Below are 22,399 nucleotides of genomic sequence, written 5' to 3'. Positions count from 1 at the left end.
CTTGGCGTGAATGTATGTGTGTGTGACCTGCGATGGACTGGCACCCTGTCCTGGGTGTACCCTCTTTTATGCCCAAAGTCTCCGGAGATAGGCTCCAGGTTTCCCATGACCCTGCAAAGGATACACAGTTTAGAAACTGAATGAATGAATGGCTTATGACTGTCAAAATATATAGTACCTCAAAATATTAGAATATTTAATTTCAAGTTTGAGTAAATTATTATGCTGTATAAATACTGTGTATGTAATCACTGAAAGTGCTAGCTGTTCACAAAACAACTACTTAACAACTATTAACAATCTATCAGGAAATTTTAGCTATTCATGTGACTCAAAATCTATAAAAAATTGTTAAGAGGAAGATGAGAAACACCTGACGCAACACTCACTCATCTTCTATACTGCTTTATCCTGTAATTAGGGTCGCATGGGGCCTGGAGCCTATCCTGGCACACACACACACACACACACACACACACACACAATCGTTCATACACTATGGGCAATTTGAGAACACCAATTAGTCTACTGCGCATGTCTTTGGACTATAAAAGGAAACCGAAGTACCCGGAGGAAACCCAACAATCACAGGTTAAATATGGAAAATTCACACCCACAGACCCAAGGTAGGAACTAAACCCACAGACTACCACAATTAACCACCACGCCATAACCATCATAATTAAAATGAAAAAAAAGGCTTAAATTATTTAATATGTTTTGCCTTATGTTTTGAGTTTCACTTTTTAAAATTAAATTATGAAAGAAAATTATTTTTTCACAATTTATTCACAAACAAATTAACTTGAAAGTGAAATTCATTCTAGAAAATATAAAACCTTCACATTTAAAATAGATTACAGAAGCCTTTTCAGGTTACTTAAATTTTTTTTAAATGGATATAAGAGAGAGAGAATATATATCTCATGAAGGCCAAACCCGGAGGGTGAGACCAAAACCTACCTCTGCCGCAGACGAGAAGTTCATTTAGAGTTATCAGCCGAAAAAATGACAAATTAACAGCACCTCAGATTAGAGGCGTTATGAAGTCTTTACAGAGCAGAAGTAGCAGAAACATCTCACCATTAACTGTTTAAAGGAGATTAATGCATTTTTTTGGACGCCTTCAGCATTCCTTTACAATGTGGAAAGAAATAAAACTCAGGAACGATCATGGAGTTGACCCCAAACTTTTGGGGTCACTCTCAAACTCCATGATCGTTCCTGAGTTTTATTTCTTATATATATATATGTAAGTTGTTTTGACACCAGGTACACCCCCAACCACAAAAGAAAAAAATCACTGCACAGTCCTCTTCTTTCGTACAAATCACAAGTGAAGCATTGATTTTTTCCTCGCACTTCAGTTACAAATGAACTGATGTAACATGTTCACACCTGCACAGCAGTGACTGGGCAGCCAATAGCCTTAAATAGAATGCGTTGATAAGACGCATTCTATTCTAGTTTTAGTGCAGTCAACAGAAGTTTAAATAAAACAAGAGTGCATTTTATTAAATAAAACCGGAATGGTTTTGTGCTCACTATAGTGTGTATGTGTATATATGTGTGTATGAGACTTCTGTGAGGTTAGAACCTCAGCTACAGGCAGTGGCATTTTCTCCTGGAGGCCAAGGGAACCCTGTTTTGTATCCGTCATAAAAACTTCTTAAGTTTTAAACTTTTTTTTATATAAGTGTTGTTTCAGTTATAAACTCTGTGCTGTGGCTGACTGCCATCTCTTCCCTATTTTTTATTAAACATTTTACAGTAAGTGAAACAGCACCACTGTAAATGTTATGTAGTGAATTTGTGGTAAACTTTTGGTTTGCACTTCTACCGTACCAGGCCGAAGTTGGCTTGCAGTGGTTAAAAGAATTTTTTTATGTCAACCTTAGCCATTTTGTTTTAATGTTACTGTTAAAAACATTCGAGATGAAGATTCATAGTTTTTAGTTAAAAAATACTTTGGCGCAGCAGCTTAAAATTAAATGAAACTAGAGCTATATCTGTATACTAAAGAATTGTCATTGGCTGTTTAAGAGGCAATGTATGCTGTACAATAGCATTGCACAGTGGAAACGCATAAAAATAAAAAACTCAATATGGACCTGTCCAATTATTTAATTGTAAAGGCTACAATTTATTACAAGTAATATACACATAGTCAGGAATATTGTCAATTTGTAGATTTTGTCAATAATTGAATTTTTTTTTTTTTTTAGAATTTTGAGGTGAAAAATATTGGCAAGCATCCTCCTACTGAGATTATGTTATTGTGTTTGCAATTATTTGCTGTCAGTTTAGATAAATACAAGAGGAAACTTAAAAACTGAGGCGCCACACTTATCCTGAACACGGAGTGAAGCTTAGTTATGGGAGGTACAACAGAGGTCTGAGATTTGAGGTATGGGATTTCAAATCAAGATGCTGATTAACAAATAAGTTCTTAATTAATATTAAGCTGAGGACTTACTGAAGATAACGTGGCCTCTGTACAGAGATCGCAGATGGTCTTCTGAAGTCAGTGACTTCCCAAATAAGCTCCACTCTGTGGAGATCACCTAAGCAGTGAATTACACCTCTTTGACCAATGCCTGGTCAAAGAGTTAATAGTACAGTTATCAAACTCAGACCTAGACAAATGATTGCCTTTGCCCTCATTGGATAGTACTGGATGAATAAGTTTACAGGATGGCCACCTGCCAGTTTCATAAAGGCTGCTTTTGACTCACATTTAGCTAAAAGGATACTCCTTTACTGGAAAGCCAGGTAGCCAGCCAGAAGCAGGCCAGAGACCTTGGTGTTGCTCACAGATCAGGTTAAGAAACTGCGCCAACCTAAGTTCCTACTCCTCAGGCACCACCACCAACTCACGTTGCTCATTATGCACCACCTGCCTACAAAGGCGATTAACACACCTGCCATTCGTTCCAGTCACAAGTCAATTGCACACACATTTCTATGAAAGAGCTCCAGCATCGTCGGAATGAGGGTTTCTGCTTCTACTGTGGTCAAGCAGTTCACCTTGTATGAATCAGCCCATTACCTGCTCCCCGGTGGATTCTGGGTGTGCATAGGGGGCCTCACGTTTAGTTCATTCACAGATCTTTAATCATTGTGCCTTGTGACCCTGACCTACAATAATTAGTCCAACGTCACTTAACACCCTTTTACACCTCAAAGCAGATCAAACCCCAATTCCACCTCCACAGTCACTCGTCTCAAGATTCTGTCTGTTCTACTCAGCTGACCTTTTCGGTGTCCTGACATTAGATGGCAGCAAGCTGGGTGATGGCCTCCAATCACCCAATGCTCAGCCCCACTCATGCTAAAAACTTTATGGAAACCACACTGAGGCCATCTCCCTCATTCATTAGAAGCCCTATCACACCAATCGTCTTGGACCTCCCATGGATAAAGCAACACAATCCAAATATTGCTTGGGCAAGGAGGAGTGTTTTCGAATGGAGCCCTGCCTGTGTGTTTTGTCTTTGTTTTGCCTCTTCAAGAAACAAATCACCCATCATGAGGAGATGGGTGATAGCATGGCCATGATAGCAAGACGGCGCCAGAAACAGACTGAGAGCCCATGCACACCGCACACCTCTGCCTAGCATCCTGCTCGCCAACGTCCAGGCACTGGAGAACAAGCTCGATGACCTCAGGGCCAGGGTAAAGTTCCAGAGAGACATTCGGGACTGCAATCTACTCTGCTTTACCAAGACATGGCTGAACCCAGCGGTGCTGGACCACGCCATCCAGCTGGCCGAGTTTTTCTCGGTTCACCGCATGGACAGAACACGGGACTCGGGAAAGTCAAGGGGAGGGGGTGTGTGTTTAATGGTGAACAGCAGCTGGTGCAATAGCGCGAGTGTTGTTCCTCTTACACGCTCCTGCACACCAAATCTGGAACTACTGTCCATCATGTGTCGTCCTTTTTTTCTACCTCGGGAGTTTACATCGGTCATAATCAGCGTTGTTTATATTCCACCACAAGCGGACACGGACACTGCCTTATGCGAGCTGCATGAGGCACTTACACAACAACAAACACAACACCAGGACGCTGAACTTTTATCAACACATCACATGCGCCACCAGGGGCGTAAGGACACTGGACCATTGTTATACAACGGTCAAGGACAGCTACAAGGCACAATCTCGTCCACTGTTTGGTAAATCCGACCATGCCGCCATCTTCCTCATGCCAAAATACAAACAAAGGCTGAAACAGGAAGTTCCGGTTCAGAGGGAGGTCACGTGCTGGACGGACCAATCGGTGGCCGCGTTACAGGACGCACTTGACGCAGACTGGGACATTTTCAGAAACAGCTCCGATGATGACGTCAGCGTGTTTACGGAAGCGGTTGTGGGATTCATCGGGAAACTAGCGGATGATACCGTGAAGAAAAAGACTATCAGAACGTTTTCCAATCAGAAGCCGTGGGTGGATAAAACCATCCGCTGCCTACAACACGGGATTAGCGTCTGGGGACATGGAACCATACAAGACTGCGTCATACAACGTCCGGAAGGTGGTGAAAGAGGCGAAGCAGTGCTACGGGAGAAAAATAGAGTTACAGCTCCAACAGATTGAGCTGGATTAAGAATAATAACAGTACAAATACTTCGTTACTTTACTTAAGTAGAAATTTGGGGTATCTTTACTTTACTGGAGTAATTAATTTTCAGCCGACTTTTTACTTCTACTCGTTACATTTTCACGCAATTATCTGTACTTTCTACTCCTTACATTTTAAAAATAGCCTCGTTACTCCAATTTAGTATTTGTTACTAAGCCTGCCCTGGGTACACTAATTTTCTTGTATGTTGCCCTCACAGATTCCTGCAGCTAAGCTTGTATATGTACATTTACATTCCAGTAAAGGTTACTGATGACATGCCTCTGAAGTTTGACTTTTTGCACCATTAAAATACTTATAGGCCACTAGTTATCATATCTTCTTCTCCATGAAACATGTTAATGCTCAGTAGTACACATATATGGTTCTTTAATGTATTTGCATTGTACTAAAATGCATTTTTTTTTCAATTGGCATATACAGATATACATATAAAAAATACAACAAAAAAACAACAACACATTTTTCTTTTTTTTTGTATGAGGTGTTAGTGCAGTATATAGGCCCGTGGCACAGCCTAAGCTTTTATCCTTAATGCCCCCCCCCGCTCTTACGTTACTTTCATACTTTAAGTAGTTGATGAAACCAGTACTTTTACACTTTTATTTAAGTAAAAAGCTTAAGTTGATACTTCAACTACTAAAGAAGTCTTTTTAAACCCTATTAAGGAATGTAAATACTTTTGACACCACCGCTGACAGGAAACATCTCAACCTGATTCGAGAACAGCAGGACAGACGAGTTCTACAGAGGGTGGTGCGATCAGCAGTGCGCACCATCCGCACCGAGCTCCCTGACCTGCACTCGATCTACAGCAGGCGGTGCTGGACCAAGGCCAGGAAAATCGTGAAGGACCTCAGCCACCCCAACAATGGACTGTTATCTCTGTAGAGGTTAGGAAAGCGATTCTGCTCACTGAAGGCCAACACAGAGATACTGAGGAGGAGCTTCTTCCCGCAGGCAAAACAGTCTCTTAATCAGTACACCACACAGTACTGACCCACACATATGGTTTTTACACTCACTCTGGACATTCTGGACATTCGTTTACACTAGTGGCCACTGCACAACTACACTTCGTGGTCATTAGCTAGCTAAATTACTCTATTACAAGCCACTTTAAATAAATCACTTTTAAGCATATTTGCACACACAAATAATACTGTATGTGGAATATGTGGACACTTTAAATATGTGGATTGCACAACCCTGGACATTAACTTTTTTTTACCATTTTATCTAACTTCATTCCACACAAAAATTACATAAATCTATACCTACTTTGTACAGCTGTTTTCTTTTTGTTCTATATTTCTTTATATATTTTCTATATTGTGTATTTTTGTTGTACATTTAATTTATTTTAACTTTAATTTTATATTATATTTTATTTTTTCCTAGTTAAATTCACCTTTTATTTTATTTTTCATATTTATTTATTATTCATAGTCTTTTATTTTAAGGTCAAGAGCAGTTGTCTAAGCATTTCACTGCATATCGTACTGTGTATGACTGTGTATGTGACAAATAAAATTTAAATTTGAATTAGAGATGCCTGCTGAATACCAAAACCTCAAACAGGTTTTAGTAAATCGCATGCGTGTTTCTAAAATCATGTCTTGTTATGCCCCCACTGTCCCTATGATTGTGTCATTGACTGCCTCCCTGGCACCCTCCTTGGCATCCCCTCAAAATGTCAGCCACCCCAACCCCCCCCCCCCAACAAAAGGGTGCCTTTACCCCTTCTTCTGCTTAAAATGAAAGAAAGGCTATGAAGTGGTACATCTCTAAATCCTAGAAAAAGTGGTGGAAGTGGTGAACCAGGTCTTGCAGTCTGCTCTTCATCCTCAGGGGCAATCTGCATCCTCTCTCTGCTACAGCAACGTTTTGGGTGGCCATCCATCACAGAGGATATCATGAATGTTGTAGCTCCCTACGAAGTCTGTACCAGAAGCAAGAATCCCAACCATCTTTCTGATGGCGTTCTCAAGGCCATCCACCAAACAATAACTCCTGCATTATCTCCATTGTTTCTCCAAGGCAGTCTATGTCATCCCATAATCCAAGCTCCTATCTGCCAAAGAAACTGCTAAACTTATGATTGCCCTCTTATTCTCCACAGGGGCTCTAAATTCTCAGCACAATTCTTTTGAATTCAATTTAATTCAATTTTATTTGTATAAGCAGCTTTACAAAATCAAAGGAATTATTTAAGTTCGTATGAAATTATTAGTATGAATTTGTATAAATCATAATAATAAGACAGCCGAGGACAAGGGTGACAGTGGCTAGGAAAAACTCCCTAGGATGGTAATAGAAAACTAGAGAGGCACATTTCCTAAAGAAAATGTGAGCGGTGCTTGCTGTGGCATCATAGACATAGCTATGATGTCATAGCCAATGTTGGTCTCAATGTTAAGTCTATGGGACTTTTTAAAACACCCTTTAGAAAAGTCATAGCACCCCATTCCCAAATAAGCTGCACAATTTGACACTTTACTCATGGATCTACGAAAAAACTATGTGAAACTAGTTATGTGTCAAACTATTGTACGGAAGAAGAAAAATAATAAGGAGAAGAATAATAAGCTTGTGAGATAACAATAGTAGTGCTTCGCAAGCACTACTAAAAACCTTGAAAGGAAACAGACTCAACAGGGAACCCATCCTTATTTGGGTGAAAAAGATTGCAGGCATTGGTCTGTATCATAATGTGTGACACTGGAAGTTCAGTATAACAGGAGATATGTTTAAATTAAAATGGAATTCTAAAAGGCATTTTGCAGCCTCATCAGTGCGACACCCAGACTCTCTTTTGGTTTTCATCCATAGAGTAAGGGACAGCCCGAATGCATTAATCACAAGCTTAAAAATCACTGACGTGCATGGGCTTAGAGGATGCAGCCTCTTGGAGACATTATTTTCCCTGGGTCAAGCACAACTCACTTCCCACCTTCTTCACCTGAATGCCCACTTTTCAATGCTGCTTCTGGTCTCAACCACCATTGTTCTCTATTTAGGAGAAAGAAACTGCAGTGCCTTAAGCCTAAGCCTTCTCTGTAAAAACATGTCTCCGTGTAAGGCCAACTGTCATAGGTCTGCTGCCCCAAAGTACCACGTCGGAAAGGATCTTCTGTTACACACCACGTGCTTCTTAGAACAATTTTCAGAAAGGTGCATTCATTTATCAATTCATCGTTAGGTTGACTCTTCCACTGGCCAAGCTTGGGACCTGTTTTCCAGATCTGTAGGTTGGTTCTATGTTCTCTGGCTCTGCCCTGTCGCCGTTCTTCACTTCCTCGGCTCACAGTAGTGTTAAAATATTTGTTGAAGACCTTTTTTCTGATAACTAAAACGAGACGATGACGAGATGTCATGGATATCAATGAGCAGCAGCAGTAATGAAATTAGCATGCAGTATTGTTGACAAAAAAAAGACCAGACTAAAATGTGGTAAAAACAAAAACTGATAAAAATTTTCGTTACCATTGTACTGAAGGAGTGAAAACGCAACATAATTTTGCGTCATGCTCCGTGCCGCAAGACAGCATTATGAGCCAATGTTAGCTATGAAAATACCTAATGTGATGCTAGATTAAAATGTTTAATCACCTGATTGAATTCTGTGGAGTTAGGCAGTGATGTAATCATAGATGTTAAACCTGGGAGATTACTAATTAAGCTCTGTGTGGTAGTTCATGTAAATGTACATTTCATGCAATAGTGCAGCACTGTGCAGGGTCATTATTCTGATTTTAAACAAGACAAAATTGGGATCCGAGGCTGTGGATATTTTTTTTTTATGAATTTCTTATATATATTTCAAATTATGTTATTAAATTTTGAAAGTATATAGCGTAATCGAGCCAACCCCATCTAGCGGTTGAAGTACTAGCGGATCATAATAGAGCTGAAAGATATCTTGCCTATGGAGTTTGCAAAGATGACTTTCAACAAACAGCAAATGGGGATTCTGCAGAGCCCTGACACAGTACATGTCCAACCAACACCATTTCCCTATTGTTTTGGAAGTGTGAAAGCCGACGTGCCACAAGGGCAGGCCAAAAGGCTGTCAACCACAGCACATCCTGAGAAGCTTGGCAACGTTTGAATGCATGCCAAAATGTTAAACCAAACCGGCAAGTGGAGATACAGGGGGTTGAACCCTCATACAGTACATGCAAAGCATGCGCTCTTCCACTGAGCTACATCCCCCACACAAGGCTGGTTAAGCAGGCTTGCTAACCACCCACACTAAAGCAACTAACCGAATCAGTCAACAAGAGTAAAACCAAGGGTGCCTATAAAGTGTGCTTTGACGAGCATTAAAAGACAGTAAATATGGTCAATGCATTGCTGTTCCATGGTGCATATTCACCATCTGCTTATTTGTTTAAATTCCGAAGCGGCCAATGGATGAAATGGCAAGACAGAAGCTATTCAAAAGTAGCACTTGACTGTCTTTGAAATCTTAGCAATGGTGGAGTGCCGGTCCAGGCATACAGTAAATATGGTCACTGCATTCCTGGTCCACGGTGCATTGTCGCCATCTGCTTATTGTTTTGAATTTTAAAGTGGCCAATGACTGAAATGGCAAGACAGAAGCTATTCAACAATAGCACCTGACTGTCTTTGGAATCTTAGCAATGGTGGAGTGCCTGTCCAGCCTTAGGATAAACTGAGAGCAAGGAGATGCAGGAGATCAAACCCTGGACATCATACATGCAAAGCATACATTCTGCCACTGAGCTACATCCCCTACCAAAGGACATTTGGTGGGCATGGGAACATTGCGTAATCGAGCCAACCAGATCTAGCGGTTGAAGTACTAGCAGATCATAATAGAGGAATCAGCTGAGATATGTCCATACCAAAGTCAGTTTGCTTTGACAGAACAGCAAATCATGAGGCGTCTGTGAAGAAAAAAGTGACAAGAGAGCTGAAAGATGTCTTGCCTATGGAGTTTGCAAGAGTGACTTTCAACAAACAGCAAATGGAGTTTTTGCAGTGCCCTGACACAGTACAAGTCCAACCAACACCTTTTCCCTATTGTTTTGGAAGTGTGAAAGCCGACGTGCCACAAGGGCAGGCCAAAAGGCTGTCAACCACAGCACATCCTGAGAAGCTTGGCAACGTTTGAATGCATGCCAAAATGTTAAACCAAACCAGCAAGTGGAGATGCAGGGGATTGAACCCCGGACCTCATACATGCAAAGCATGCGCTCTTCCACTGAGCTACATCCCCTACACAAGGCGGGTTAAGCAGGCTTGATAACCACCCACACTAAAGCAACTAACCGAATCAGTCAACAAGAGTAAAACCAAGGGTGCCTATTAAGTCTGCTTTGACGAGCATTAAAAGACAGTAAATATGGTCAATGCATTGCTGTTCCATGGTGCATATTCGTCATCTGATTATTTGTTAAAATTCCGAAGCGGCCAATGGCAGAAATGGCAAGACAGAAGCTATTCAACAGTAGCACCTGACTGTATTTGGAGTCTTAGCAACGGTGGAGTCCTTGTCCAGGCTTAGGACAAACTAAGAACAAGGAGATGTAGGAGATCAAACCTTGGACCTTATACATGCAAAGCAAACACTCTGCCACTGAGCTGCATCCCCTACAATACATTTGGTTGGCATGGGAATATTGCATAATCGAGCCAACCCGATCTACTGTAGCGGTTGAAGTACTAGCAGATCATAATAGAGCAATCAGCTGAGATGTGTCCATACCAAAGTCAGTTTGCTTTGACAGAACAGCAAATCATGAGGCGTCTGTGAAGAAAAAAGTGACAAGGGAGCTGAAAGATATCTTGCCTATGGAGTTTGCAAGAGTGACTTTTAACAAACGGGGTTTCTGACACAGTACATGTCCAACCAACACCTTTTCCCTATTGTTTTTGAAGTGTGAAAGCCGACGTGCCACAAGGCCAGGACAAAAGGATGTCAACCACAGCACATCCTGAGAAGCTTGGCAACGTTTGAATGCATGCCAAAATGTTGAACCAAACCAATAAGTGGAGATGCAGGGGCTTGAACCCCGGACCTCATACATGCAAAGCATGCGCTCTTCCACTGAGCTACATCCCCCACACAAGGCTGCTTTAGCAGGCTTGCTAACCAACCACACTAAAGCAACTAACCGAATCAGTCAACAAGAGTAAAAGCAAGGTTGCCTATTGAGTCTGCTTTGACAAGCATTAAACGACAGTAAATATGGTCAATGCATTGCTGTTCCATGGTGCATGATCGCCATCTGCTTATTGTTTTAAATTCCGAAGCGGCCAATGGCTGAAATGGCAAGACAGAAGCTATTCAAAAGTAGCACCTGACTGTCTTTGGAATCTTAGCAATGGTGGAGTGCCTGTCCAGCCTTAGGATAAACTGAGAGCAAGGAGATGCAGGAGATCAAACCCTGGACATCATACATGCAAAGCATACATTCTGCCACTGAGCTACATCCCCTACCAAAGGACATTCGGTGGGCATGGGAACATTGCGTAATCGAGCCAACCAGATCTAGCGGTTGAAGTACTAGCAGATCATAATAGAGGAATCAGCAGAGATATGTCCATACCAAAGTCAGTATGACAAGGGAGCTGAAAGATGTCTTGCCTATGGAGTTTGCAAGAGTGACTTTCAACAAACAGCAAATGGAGTTTTTGCAGTGCCCTGACACAGTACATGTCCAACCAACACCTTTTCCCTATTGTTTTTGAAGTGTGAAAGCCGACGTGCCACAAGGGCAGGACAAAAGGATGTCAACCACAGCACATCCTGAGAAGCTTGGCAACGTTTGAATGCATGCCAAAATGTTGAACCAAACCAACAAGTGGAGATGCAGGGGTTTGAACCCCGAACCTCATACATGCGCTCTTCCACTGAGCTACATCCCCCACACAAGGCTGCTTTAGCAGGCTTGCTAACCAACCACACTAAAGCAACTAACCGAATCAGTCAACAAGAGTAAAAGCAAGGTTGCCTATTGAGTCTGCTTTGACAAGCATTAAACGACAGTAAATATGGTCAATGCATTGCTGTTCCATGGTGCATGATCGCCATCTGCTTATTGTTTTAAATTCCGAAGCGGCCAATGGCTGAAATGGCAAGACAGAAGCTATTCAAAAGTAGCACCTGACTGTCTTTGGAATCTTAGCAATGGTGGAGTGCCTGTCCAGCCTTAGGATAAACTGAGAGCAAGGAGATGCAGGAGATCAAACCCTGGACATCATACATGCAAAGCATACATTCTGCCACTGAGCTACATCCCCTACCAAAGGACATTCGGTGGGCATGGGAACATTGCGTAATCGAGCCAACCAGATCTAGCGGTTGAAGTACTAGCAGATCATAATAGAGGAATCAGCAGAGATATGTCCATACCAAAGTCAGTATGACAAGGGAGCTGAAAGATGTCTTGCCTATGGAGTTTGCAAGAGTGACTTTCAACAAACAGCAAATGGAGTTTTTGCAGTGCCCTGACACAGTACATGTCCAACCAACACCTTTTCCTTATTGTTTTGGAAGTGTGAAAGCCAATGTGCCACAAGTGCAGGACAAAAGGCTGTCAACCACAGCACATCCTGAGAAGCTTGGCAACGTTTGAATGCATGCCCAAATGTTGAACCAAACCAGCAAGTGGAGAAGCAGGGGATTGAACACCGGACCTCATACATGCAAAGCATGCGCTCTTCCACTGAGCTACATCCCCCACACAAGGCTGGTTAAGCAGGCTTGATAACCACCCACACTAAAGCAACTAACCGAATCAGTCAACAAGAGTAAAACCAAGGGTGCCTATTAAGTGTGCTTTGACGAGCATTAAAAGACAGTAAATATGGTCAATGCATTGCTGTTCCATGGTGCATATTCGCCATCTGCTTATTTGTTTAAATTCCAAAGCGGCCAATGGCTGAAATAGCAAGACAGAAGCTATTTAAAAGTAGCACCTGACTGTCTTTGGAATCTTAGCAATGGTGGAGTGCCTGTCCAGCCTTAGGATAAACTGAGAGCAAGGAGATGCAGGAGATCAAACCCTGGACATCATACATGCAAAGCATACATTCTGCCACTGAGCTACATCCCCTACCAAAGGACATTCAGTGGGCATGGGAACATTGCGTAATTGAGCCAACCAGATCTAGCGGTTGAAGTACTAGCAGATCATAATAGAGGAATCAGCTGAGATATGTCCATACCAAAGTCAGTATGACAAGGGAGCTGAAAGATGTGTTGCCTATGGAGTTTGCAAGAGTGACTTTCAACAAACAGCAAATGGAGTTTTTGCAGTGCCCTGACACAGTACATGTCCAACCAACACCTATTCCCTATTGTTTTGGAAGTGTGAAAGCCAATGTGCCACAAGTGCAGGACAAAAGGCTGTCACCCACAGCACATCCTAAGAAGCTTGGCAACGTTTGAATGCATGCCAAAATGTAGAACAAAACCAGCAAGTGGAGATGCAGGGGATTGGACCCCGGACCTCATACATGCAAAGCATGCGCTCTTCCACTGAGCTACATCACCTACACAAGGCTGGTTAAGCAGGCTTGATAACCACCCACACTAAAGCAACTAACCGAATCAGTCAACAAGAGTAAAACCAAGGGTGCCTATTAAGTGTGCTTTGACGAGCATTAAAAGACAGTAAATATGGTCAATGCATTGCTGTTCCATGGTGCATATTCGCCATCTGCTTATTTGTTTAAATTCCAAAGCGGCCAATGGCTGAAATAGCAAGACAGAAGCTATTCAAAAGTAGCACCTGACTGTCTTTGGAATCTTAGCAATGGTGGAGTGCCTGTCCAGCCTTAGGATCAACTGAGAGCAAGGAGATGCAGGAGATCAAACCCTGGACATCATACATGCAAAGCATACATTCTGCCACTGAGCTACATCCCCTACGAAAGGACATTCGGTGGGCATGGGAACATTGCGTAATCGAGCCAACCAGATCTAGCAGTTGAAGTACTAGCAGATCATAATAGAGGAATCAGCTGAGATATGTCCATACCAAAGTCAGTATGACAAGGGAGCTGAAAGATGTGTTGCCTATGGAGTTTGCAAGAGTGACTTTCAACAAACAGCAAATGGAGTTTTTGCAGTGCCCTGACACAGTACATGTCCAACCAACACCTATTCCCTATTGTTTTGGAAGTGTGAAAGCCAATGTGCCACAAGTGCAGGACAAAAGGCTGTCACCCACAGCACATCCTAAGAAGCTTGGCAACGTTTGAATGCATGCCAAAATGTAGAACAAAACCAGCAAGTGGAGATGCAGGGGATTGGACCCCGGACCTCATACATGCAAAGCATGCGCTCTTCCACTGAGCTACATCCCCTACACAAGGCTGGTTAAGCAGGCTTGATAACCACCCACACTAAAGCAACTAACCGAATCAGTCAACAAGAGTAAAACCAAGGGTGCCTATTAAGTGTGCTTTGACGAGCATTAAAAGACAGTAAATATGGTCAATGCATTGCTGTTCCATGGTGCATATTCGCCATCTGCTTATTTGTTTAAATTCCAAAGCGGCCAATGGCTGAAATAGCAAGACAGAAGCTATTCAAAAGTAGCACCTGACTGTATTTGGAGTCTTAGCAACGGTGGAGTCCTTGTCCAGGCTTAGGACAAACTAAGAACAAGGAGATGTAGGAGATCAAACCTTGGACCTTATACATGCAAAGCAAACACTCTGCCACTGAGCTGCATCCCCTACCAAATACATTTGGTTGGCATGGGAATATTGCATAATCGAGCCAACCCGATCTACTGTAGCGGTTGAAGTACTAGCAGATCATAATAGAGCAATCAGCTGAGATGTGTCCATACCAAAGTCAGTTTGCTTTGACAGAACAGCAAATCATGAGGCGTCTGTAAAGAAAAAAGTGACAAGGGAGCTAAAAGATATCTTGCCTATGGAGTTTGCAAGAGTGACTTTTAACAAACGGGGTTTCTGGCACAGTACATGTCCAACCAACACCTTTTCCCTATTGTTTTTGAAGTGTGAAAGCCGACGTGCCACAAGGGCAGGACAAAAGGATATCAACCACAGCACATCCTGAGAAGCTTGGCAACGTTTGAATGCATGCCAAAATGTTAAACCAAACAAACAAGTGGAGATGCAGGGGCTTGAACCCCGGACCTCATACATGCAAAGCATGCGCTCTTCCACTGAGCTACATCCCCCACACAAGGCTGCTTTAGCAGGCTTGCTAACCAACCACACTAAAGCAACTAACCGAATCAGTCAACAAGAGTAAAAGCAAGGTTGCCTATTGAGTCTGCTTTGACAAGCATTAAACGACAGTAAATATGGTCAATGCATTGCTGTTCCATGGTGCATGATCGCCATCTGCTTATTGTTTTAAATTCCGAAGCGGCCAATGGCTGAAATGGCAAGACAGAAGCTATTCAAAAGTAGCACCTGACTGTCTTTGGAATCTTAGCAATGGTGGAGTGCCTGTCCAGCCTTAGGATAAACTGAGAGCAAGGAGATGCAGGAGATCAAACCCTGGACATCATACATGCAAAGCATACATTCTGCCACTGAGCTACATCCCCTACCAAAGGACATTCGGTGGGCATGGGAACATTGCGTAATCGAGCCAACCAGATCTAGCAGTTGAAGTACTAGCAGATCATACTAGAGGAATCAGCAGAGATATGTCCATACCAAAGTCAGTATGACAAGGGAGCTGAAAGATGTGTTGCCTATGGAGTTTGCAAGAGTGACTTTCAACAAACAGCAAATGGAGTTTTTGCAGTGCCCTGACACAGTACATGTCCAACCAACACCTTTTCCTTATTGTTTTGGAAGTGTGAAAGCCAATGTGCCACAAGTGCAGGACAAAAGGCTGTCAACCACAGCACATCCTGAGAAGCTTGGCAACATTTGAATGCATGCCCAAATGTTGAACCAAACCAGCAAGTGGAGATGCAGGGGATTGAACCCCGGACCTCATACATGCAAAGCATGCGCTCTTCCACTGAGCTACATCCCCCACTCAAGGCTGGTTAAGCAGGCTTGCTAACCACCCACACTAAAGCAACTAACCAAATCAGTCAACAAGAGTAAAACCAAGGGTGCCTATTAAGTGTGCTTTGACGAGCATTAAAAGACAGTAAATATGGTCAATGCATTGCTGTTCCATGGTGCATATTCGCCATCTGCTTATTTGTTTAAATTCCAAAGCGGCCAATGGCTGAAATAGCAAGACAGAAGCTATTCAAAAGTAGCACCTGACTGTCTTTGGAATCTTAGCAATGGTGGAGTGCCTGTCCAGCCTTAGGATAAACTGAGAGCAAGGAGATGCAGGAGATCAAACCCTGGACATCATACATGCAAAGCATACATTCTGCCACTGAGCTACATCCCCTACCAAAGGACATTCAGTGGGCATGGGAACATTGCGTAATCGAGCCAACCAGATCTAGCAGTTGAAGTACTAGCAGATCATAATAGAGGAATCAGCTGAGATATGTCCATACCAAAGTCAGTATGACAAGGGAGCTGAAAGATGTGTTGCCTATGGAGTTTGCAAAAGTGACTTTCAACAAACAGCAAATGGAGTTTTTGCAGTGCCCTGACACAGTACATGTCCAACCAACACCTATTCCCTATTGTTTTGGAAGTGTGAAAGCCAATGTGCCACAAGTGCAGGACAAAAGGCTGTCACCCACAGCACATCCTAAGAAGCTTGGCAACGTTTGAATGCATGCCAAAATGTAGAACAAAACCAGCAAGTGGAGATGCAGGGGATTGGACCCCGGACCTCATACATGCAAAGCATGCGCTCTTCCACTGAGCTACATCCCCTACACAAGGCTGGTTAAGCAGGCTTGATAACCACCCACACTAAAGCAACTAACCGAATCAGTCAACAAGAGTAAAACCAAGGGTGCCTATTAAGTGTGCTTTGACGAGCATTAAAAGACAGTAAATATGGTCAATGCATTGCTGTTCCATGGTGCATATTCGCCATCTGCTTATTTGTTTAAATTCCAAAGCGGCCAATGGCTGAAATAGCAAGACAGAAGCTATTCAAAAGTAGCACCTGACTGTCTTTGGAATCTTAGCAATGGTGAAGTGCCTGTCCAGCCTTAGGATAAACTGAGAGCAAGGAGATGCAGGAGATCAAACCCTGGACATCATACATGCAAAGCATACATTCTGCCACTGAGCTACATCCCCTACGAAAGGACATTCGGTGGGCATGGGAACATTGCGTAATCGAGCCAACCAGATCTAGCAGTTGAAGTACTAGCAGATCATAATAGAGGAATCAGCTGAGATATGTCCATACCAAAGTCAGTATGACAAGGGAGCTGAAAGATGTGTTGCCTATGGAGTTTGCAAGAGTGACTTTCAACAAACAGCAAATGGAGTTTTTGCAGTGCCCTGACACAGTGCATGTCCAACCAACACCTATTCCCTATTGTTTTGGAAGTGTGAAAGCCAATGTGCCACAAGTGCAGGACAAAAGGCTGTCACCCACAGCACATCCTAAGAAGCTTGGCAACGTTTGAATGCATGCCAAAATGTAGAACAAAACCAGCAAGTGGAGATGCAGGGGATTGAACCCCGGACCTCATACATGCAAAGCATGCGCTCTTCCACTGAGCTACATCCCCTACACAAGGCTGGTTAAGCAGGCTTGATAACCACCCACACTAAAGCAACTAACCGAATCAGTCAACAAGAGTAAAACCAAGGGTGCCTATTAAGTGTGCTTTGACGAGCATTAAAAGACAGTAAATATGGTCAATGCATTGCTGTTCCATGGTGCATATTCGTCATCTGCTTATTTGTTAAAATTCCGAAGCGGCCAATGGCAGAAATGGCAAGACAGAAGCTATTCAACAGTAGCACCTGACTGTATTTGGAGTCTTAGCAACGGTGGAGTCCTTGTCCAGGCTTAGGACAAACTAAGAACAAGGAGATGTAGGAGATCAAACCTTGGACCTTATACATGCAAAGCAAACACTCTGCCACTGAGCTGCATCCCCTACCAAATACATTTGGTTGGCATGGGAATATTGCATAATCGAGCCAACCCGATCTACTGTAGCGGTTGAAGTACTAGCAGATCATAATAGAGCAATCAGCTGAGATGTGTCCATACCAAAGTCAGTTTGCTTTGACAGAACAGCAAATCATGAGGCGTCTGTAAAGAAAAAAGTGACAAGGGAGCTGAAAGATATCTTGCCTATGGAGTTTGCAAGAGTGACTTTTAACAAACAGGGTTTCTGACACAGTACATGTCCAACCAACACCTTTTCCCTATTGTTTTTGAAGTGTGAAAGCCGACGTGCCACAAGGGCAGGACAAAAGGATGTCAACCACAGCACATCCTGAGAAGCTTGGCAACGTTTGAATGCATGCCAAAATGTTGAACCAAACCAACAAGTGGAGATGCAGGGGCTTGAACCCCGGACCTCATACATGCAAAGCATGCACTCTTCAACTGAGCTACATCCCCCACACAAGGCTGCTTTAGCAGGCTTGCTAACCAACCACACTAAAGCAACTAACCGAATCAGTCAACAAGAGTAAAAGCAAGGTTGCCTATTGAGTCTGCTTTGACAAGCATTAAACGACAGTAAATATGGTCAATGCATTGCTGTTCCATGGTGCATGATCGCCATCTGCTTATTGTTTTAAATTCCGAAGCGGCCAATGGCTGAAATGGCAAGACAGAAGCTATTCAAAAGTAGCACCTGACTGTCTTTGGAATCTTAGCAATGGTGGAGTGCCTGTCCAGCCTTAGGATAAACTGAGAGCAAGGAGATGCAGGAGATCAAACCCTGGACATCATACATGCAAAGCATACATTCTGCCACTGAGCTACATCCCCTACCAAAGGACATTCGGTGGGCATGGGAACATTGCGTAATCGAGCCAACCAGATCTAGCGGTTGAAGTACTAGCAGATCATAATAGAGGAATCAGCAGAGATATGTCCATACCAAAGTCAGTATGACAAGGGAGCTGAAAGATGTCTTGCCTATGGAGTTTGCAAGAGTGACTTTCAACAAACAGCAAATGGAGTTTTTGCAGTGCCCTGACACAGTACATGTCCAACCAACACCTTTTCCTTATTGTTTTGGAAGTGTGAAAGCCAATGTGCCACAAGTGCAGGACAAAAGGCTGTCAACCACAGCACATCCTAAGAAGCTTGGCAACGTTTGAATGCATGCCCAAATGTTGAACCAAACCAGCAAGTGGAGATGCAGGGGATTGAACCCCGGACCTCATACATGCAAAGCATGCGCTCTTCCACTGAGCTACATCCCCCACTCAAGGCTGGTTAAGCAGGCTTGCTAACCACCCACACTAAAGCAACTAACCAACTCAGTCAACAAGAGTAAAACCAAGGGTGCCTATTAAGTGTGCTTTGACGAGCATTAAAAGACAGTAAATATGGTCAATGCATTGCTGTTCCATGGTGCATATTCGCCATCTGCTTATTTGTTTAAATTCCAAAGCGGCCAATGGCTGAAATAGCAAGACAGAAGCTATTCAAAAGTAGCACCTGACTGTCTTTGGAATCTTAGCAATGGTGGAGTGCCTGTCCAGCCTTAGGATAAACTGAGAGCAAGGAGATGCAGGAGATCAAACCCTGGACATCATACATGCAAAGCATACATTCTGCCACTGAGCTACATCCCCTACCAAAGGACATTCAGTGGGCATGGGAACATTGCGTAATCGAGCCAACCAGATCTAGCGGTTGAAGTACTAGCAGATCATAATAGAGGAATCAGCTGAGATATGTCCATACCAAAGTCAGTATGACAAGGGAGCTGAAAGATGTGTTGCCTATGGAGTTTGCAAGAGTGACTTTCAACAAACAGCAAATGGAGTTTTTGCAGTGCCCTGACACAGTGCATGTCCAACCAACACCTATTCCCTATTGTTTTGGAAGTGTGAAAGCCAATGTGCCACAAGTGCAGGACAAAAGGCTGTCACCCACAGCACATCCTAAAAAGCTTGGCAACGTTTGAATGCATGCCAAAATGTAGAACAAAACCAGCAAGTGGAGATGCAGGGGATTGAACCCCGGACCTCATACATGCAAAGCATGCGCTCTTCCACTGAGCTACATCCCCTACACAAGGCTGGTTAAGCAGGCTTGATAACCACCCACACTAAAGCAACTAACCGAATCAGTCAACAAGAGTAAAACCAAGGGTGCCTATTAAATGTGCTTTGACGAGCATTAAAAGACAGTAAATATGGTCAATGCATTGCTGTTCCATGGTGCATATTCGTCATCTGCTTATTTGTTAAAATTCCGAAGCGGCCAATGGCAGAAATGGCAAGACAGAAGCTATTCAACAGTAGCACCTGACTGTATTTGGAGTCTTAGCAACGGTGGAGTCCTTGTCCAGGCTTAGGACAAACTAAGAACAAGGAGATGTAGGAGATCAAACCTTGGACCTTATACATGCAAAGCAAACACTCTGCCACTGAGCTGCATCCCCTACCAAATACATTTGGTTGGCATGGGAATATTGCATAATCGAGCCAACCCGATCTACTGTAGCGGTTGAAGTACTAGCAGATCATAATAGAGCAATCAGCTGAGATGTGTCCATACCAAAGTCAGTTTGCTTTGACAGAACAGCAAATCATGAGGCGTCTGTAAAGAAAAAAGTGACAAGGGAGCTGAAAGATATCTTGCCTATGGAGTTTGCAAGAGTGACTTTTAACAAACGGGGTTTCTGACACAGTACATGTCCAACCAACACCTTTTCCCTATTGTTTTTGAAGTGTGAAAGCCGACGTGCCACAAGGGCAGGACAAAAGGATGTCAACCACAGCACATCCTGAGAAGCTTGGCAACGTTTGAATGCATGCCAAAATGTTGAACCAAACCAACAAGTGGAGATGCAGGGGCTTGAACCCCGGACCTCATACATGCAAAGCATGCGCTATTGAGCACCTGACTGTCTTTGGAATCTTAGCAATGGTGGAGTGCCTGTCCAGCCTTAGGATAAACTGAGAGCAAGGGGATGCAGGAGATCAAACCCTGGACATCATACATGCAAAGCATACATTCTGCCACTGAGCTACATCCCCTACCAAAGGACATTCGGTGGGCATGGGAACATTGCGTAATCGAGCCAACCAGATCTAGCAGTTGAAGTACTAGCAGATCATAATAGAGGAATCAGCTGAGATATGTCCATACCAAAGTCAGTATGACAAGGGAGCTGAAAGATGTGTTGCCTATGGAGTTTGCAAGAGTGACTTTCAACAAACAGCAAATGGAGTTTTTGCAGTGCCCTGACACAGTACATGTCCAACCAACACCTATTCCCTATTGTTTTGGAAGTGTGAAAGCCAATGTGCCACAAGTGCAGGACAAAAGGCTGTCACCCACAGCACATCCTAAGAAGCTTGGCAACGTTTGAATGCATGCCAAAATGTAGAACAAACCAGCAAGTGGAGATGCAGGGGATTGAACCCAGGACCTCATACATGCAAAGCATGCGCTCTTCCACTGAGCTACATCCCCCACACAAGGCCGTTTAAGCAGGCTTGATAACCACCCACACTACAGCAACTAACCGAATCAGTCAACAAGAGTAAAACCAAGGGTGCCTATTAAGTGTGCTTTGACGAGCATTAAAAGACAGTAAATATGGTCAATGCATTGCTGTTCCATGGTGCATATTCGTCATCTGCTTGTTTGTTTAAATTCCAAAGCGACCAATGGCTGAAATGGCAAGACAGAAGCTATTTAACAGTAGCACCTGACTGTCTTTGGAGTCTTAGCAACGGTGGAGTGCCTGTCCAGGCTTAGGACAAACTAAGAACAAGGAGATGTAGGAGATCAAACCCTGGACCTTATACATGCAAAGCAAATACTCTGCCACTGAGCTATATCCCCTACCAAATACATTTGGTTGGCATGGGAATATTGCATAATCGAGCCAACCCGATCTACTGTAGCGGTTAAAGTACTAGCAGATCATAATAGAGCAATCAGCTGAGATGTGTCCATACCAAAGTCAGTTTGCTTTGACAGAACAGCAAATCATGAGGCGTCTGTAAAGAAAAAAGTGACAAGAGAGCTGAAAGATATCTTGCCTATGGAGTTTGCAAGAGTGACTTTTAACAAACGGGGTTTCTGCAGTGCCCTGACACAGTACATGTCCAACCAACACCTTTTCCCTATTGTTTTTGAAGTTTGAAAGCCGACGTGCCACAAGGGCAGGACAAAAGGCTGTCAACCACAGCACATCCTGAGAAGCTTGGCAACGTTTGAATCCATGCCCAAATGTTGAACCAAACCAGCAAGTGGAGATGCAGGGGATTGAACCCCGGACCTCATACATGCAAAGCATGCGCTCTTCCACTGAGCTACATCCCCCACACAAGGCTGGTTAAGCAGGCTTGCTAACCACCCACACTAAAGCAACTAACCGAATCAGTCAACAAGAGTAAAACCAAGGGTGCCTATTAAGTGTGCTTTGACGAGCATTAAAAGACAGTAAATATGGTCAATGCATTGCTGTTTCATGGTGCATATTCGCCATCTGCTTATTTGTTTAAATTCCAAAGCGGCCAATGGCTGAAATAGCAAGACAGAAGCTATTCAAAACTAGCACCTGACTGTCTTTGGAATCTTAGCAATGGTGGAGTGCCTGTCCAGCCTTAGGATAAACTGAGAGCAAGGAGATGCAGGAGATCAAACCCTGGACATCATACATGCAAAGCATACATTCTGCCACTGAGCTACA

The 22,399-nt window shown here is 43.2% G+C and overlaps 14 non-coding genes across 14 annotated transcripts; all 14 read right to left on the bottom strand.

Annotated features, from left to right (window-relative positions):
* Positions 1-9,819: 9,819 nt before the first annotated feature.
* Positions 9,820-9,891, bottom strand: trnaa-ugc (transfer RNA alanine (anticodon UGC)). Its single transcript has one exon. It is a non-coding gene; the product is annotated as a tRNA-Ala (tRNA).
* A 774-nt stretch (positions 9,892-10,665) lies between these two features.
* trnaa-ugc (transfer RNA alanine (anticodon UGC)) lies at positions 10,666-10,737 on the bottom strand. The gene has a single exon. It is a non-coding gene; the product is annotated as a tRNA-Ala (tRNA).
* A 1,549-nt stretch (positions 10,738-12,286) lies between these two features.
* Positions 12,287-12,358, bottom strand: trnaa-ugc (transfer RNA alanine (anticodon UGC)). Its single transcript has one exon. It is a non-coding gene; the product is annotated as a tRNA-Ala (tRNA).
* Positions 12,359-13,101: 743 nt separating this feature from the next.
* On the bottom strand, positions 13,102-13,173 carry trnaa-ugc (transfer RNA alanine (anticodon UGC)). The gene has a single exon. It is a non-coding gene; the product is annotated as a tRNA-Ala (tRNA).
* A 743-nt stretch (positions 13,174-13,916) lies between these two features.
* Positions 13,917-13,988, bottom strand: trnaa-ugc (transfer RNA alanine (anticodon UGC)). The gene has a single exon. It is a non-coding gene; the product is annotated as a tRNA-Ala (tRNA).
* Positions 13,989-14,764: 776 nt separating this feature from the next.
* On the bottom strand, positions 14,765-14,836 carry trnaa-ugc (transfer RNA alanine (anticodon UGC)). The gene has a single exon. It is a non-coding gene; the product is annotated as a tRNA-Ala (tRNA).
* A 743-nt stretch (positions 14,837-15,579) lies between these two features.
* On the bottom strand, positions 15,580-15,651 carry trnaa-ugc (transfer RNA alanine (anticodon UGC)). Its single transcript has one exon. It is a non-coding gene; the product is annotated as a tRNA-Ala (tRNA).
* Positions 15,652-16,394: 743 nt separating this feature from the next.
* On the bottom strand, positions 16,395-16,466 carry trnaa-ugc (transfer RNA alanine (anticodon UGC)). The gene has a single exon. It is a non-coding gene; the product is annotated as a tRNA-Ala (tRNA).
* Positions 16,467-17,209: 743 nt separating this feature from the next.
* Positions 17,210-17,281, bottom strand: trnaa-ugc (transfer RNA alanine (anticodon UGC)). Its single transcript has one exon. It is a non-coding gene; the product is annotated as a tRNA-Ala (tRNA).
* Positions 17,282-18,057: 776 nt separating this feature from the next.
* On the bottom strand, positions 18,058-18,129 carry trnaa-ugc (transfer RNA alanine (anticodon UGC)). Its single transcript has one exon. It is a non-coding gene; the product is annotated as a tRNA-Ala (tRNA).
* Positions 18,130-18,872: 743 nt separating this feature from the next.
* On the bottom strand, positions 18,873-18,944 carry trnaa-ugc (transfer RNA alanine (anticodon UGC)). Its single transcript has one exon. It is a non-coding gene; the product is annotated as a tRNA-Ala (tRNA).
* Positions 18,945-19,687: 743 nt separating this feature from the next.
* On the bottom strand, positions 19,688-19,759 carry trnaa-ugc (transfer RNA alanine (anticodon UGC)). Its single transcript has one exon. It is a non-coding gene; the product is annotated as a tRNA-Ala (tRNA).
* A 1,340-nt stretch (positions 19,760-21,099) lies between these two features.
* trnaa-ugc (transfer RNA alanine (anticodon UGC)) lies at positions 21,100-21,171 on the bottom strand. The gene has a single exon. It is a non-coding gene; the product is annotated as a tRNA-Ala (tRNA).
* Positions 21,172-21,957: 786 nt separating this feature from the next.
* Positions 21,958-22,029, bottom strand: trnaa-ugc (transfer RNA alanine (anticodon UGC)). Its single transcript has one exon. It is a non-coding gene; the product is annotated as a tRNA-Ala (tRNA).
* Positions 22,030-22,399: the final 370 nt, after the last annotated feature.

This window comes from Clarias gariepinus, chromosome 9, assembly GCF_024256425.1.
Source record: "Clarias gariepinus isolate MV-2021 ecotype Netherlands chromosome 9, CGAR_prim_01v2, whole genome shotgun sequence".
NCBI lineage: Eukaryota > Metazoa > Chordata > Actinopteri > Siluriformes > Clariidae > Clarias > Clarias gariepinus.
The sequence above is the reverse complement of the archived record's forward strand: the minus strand, read 5'-3'. Positions and strand labels throughout refer to the sequence as shown.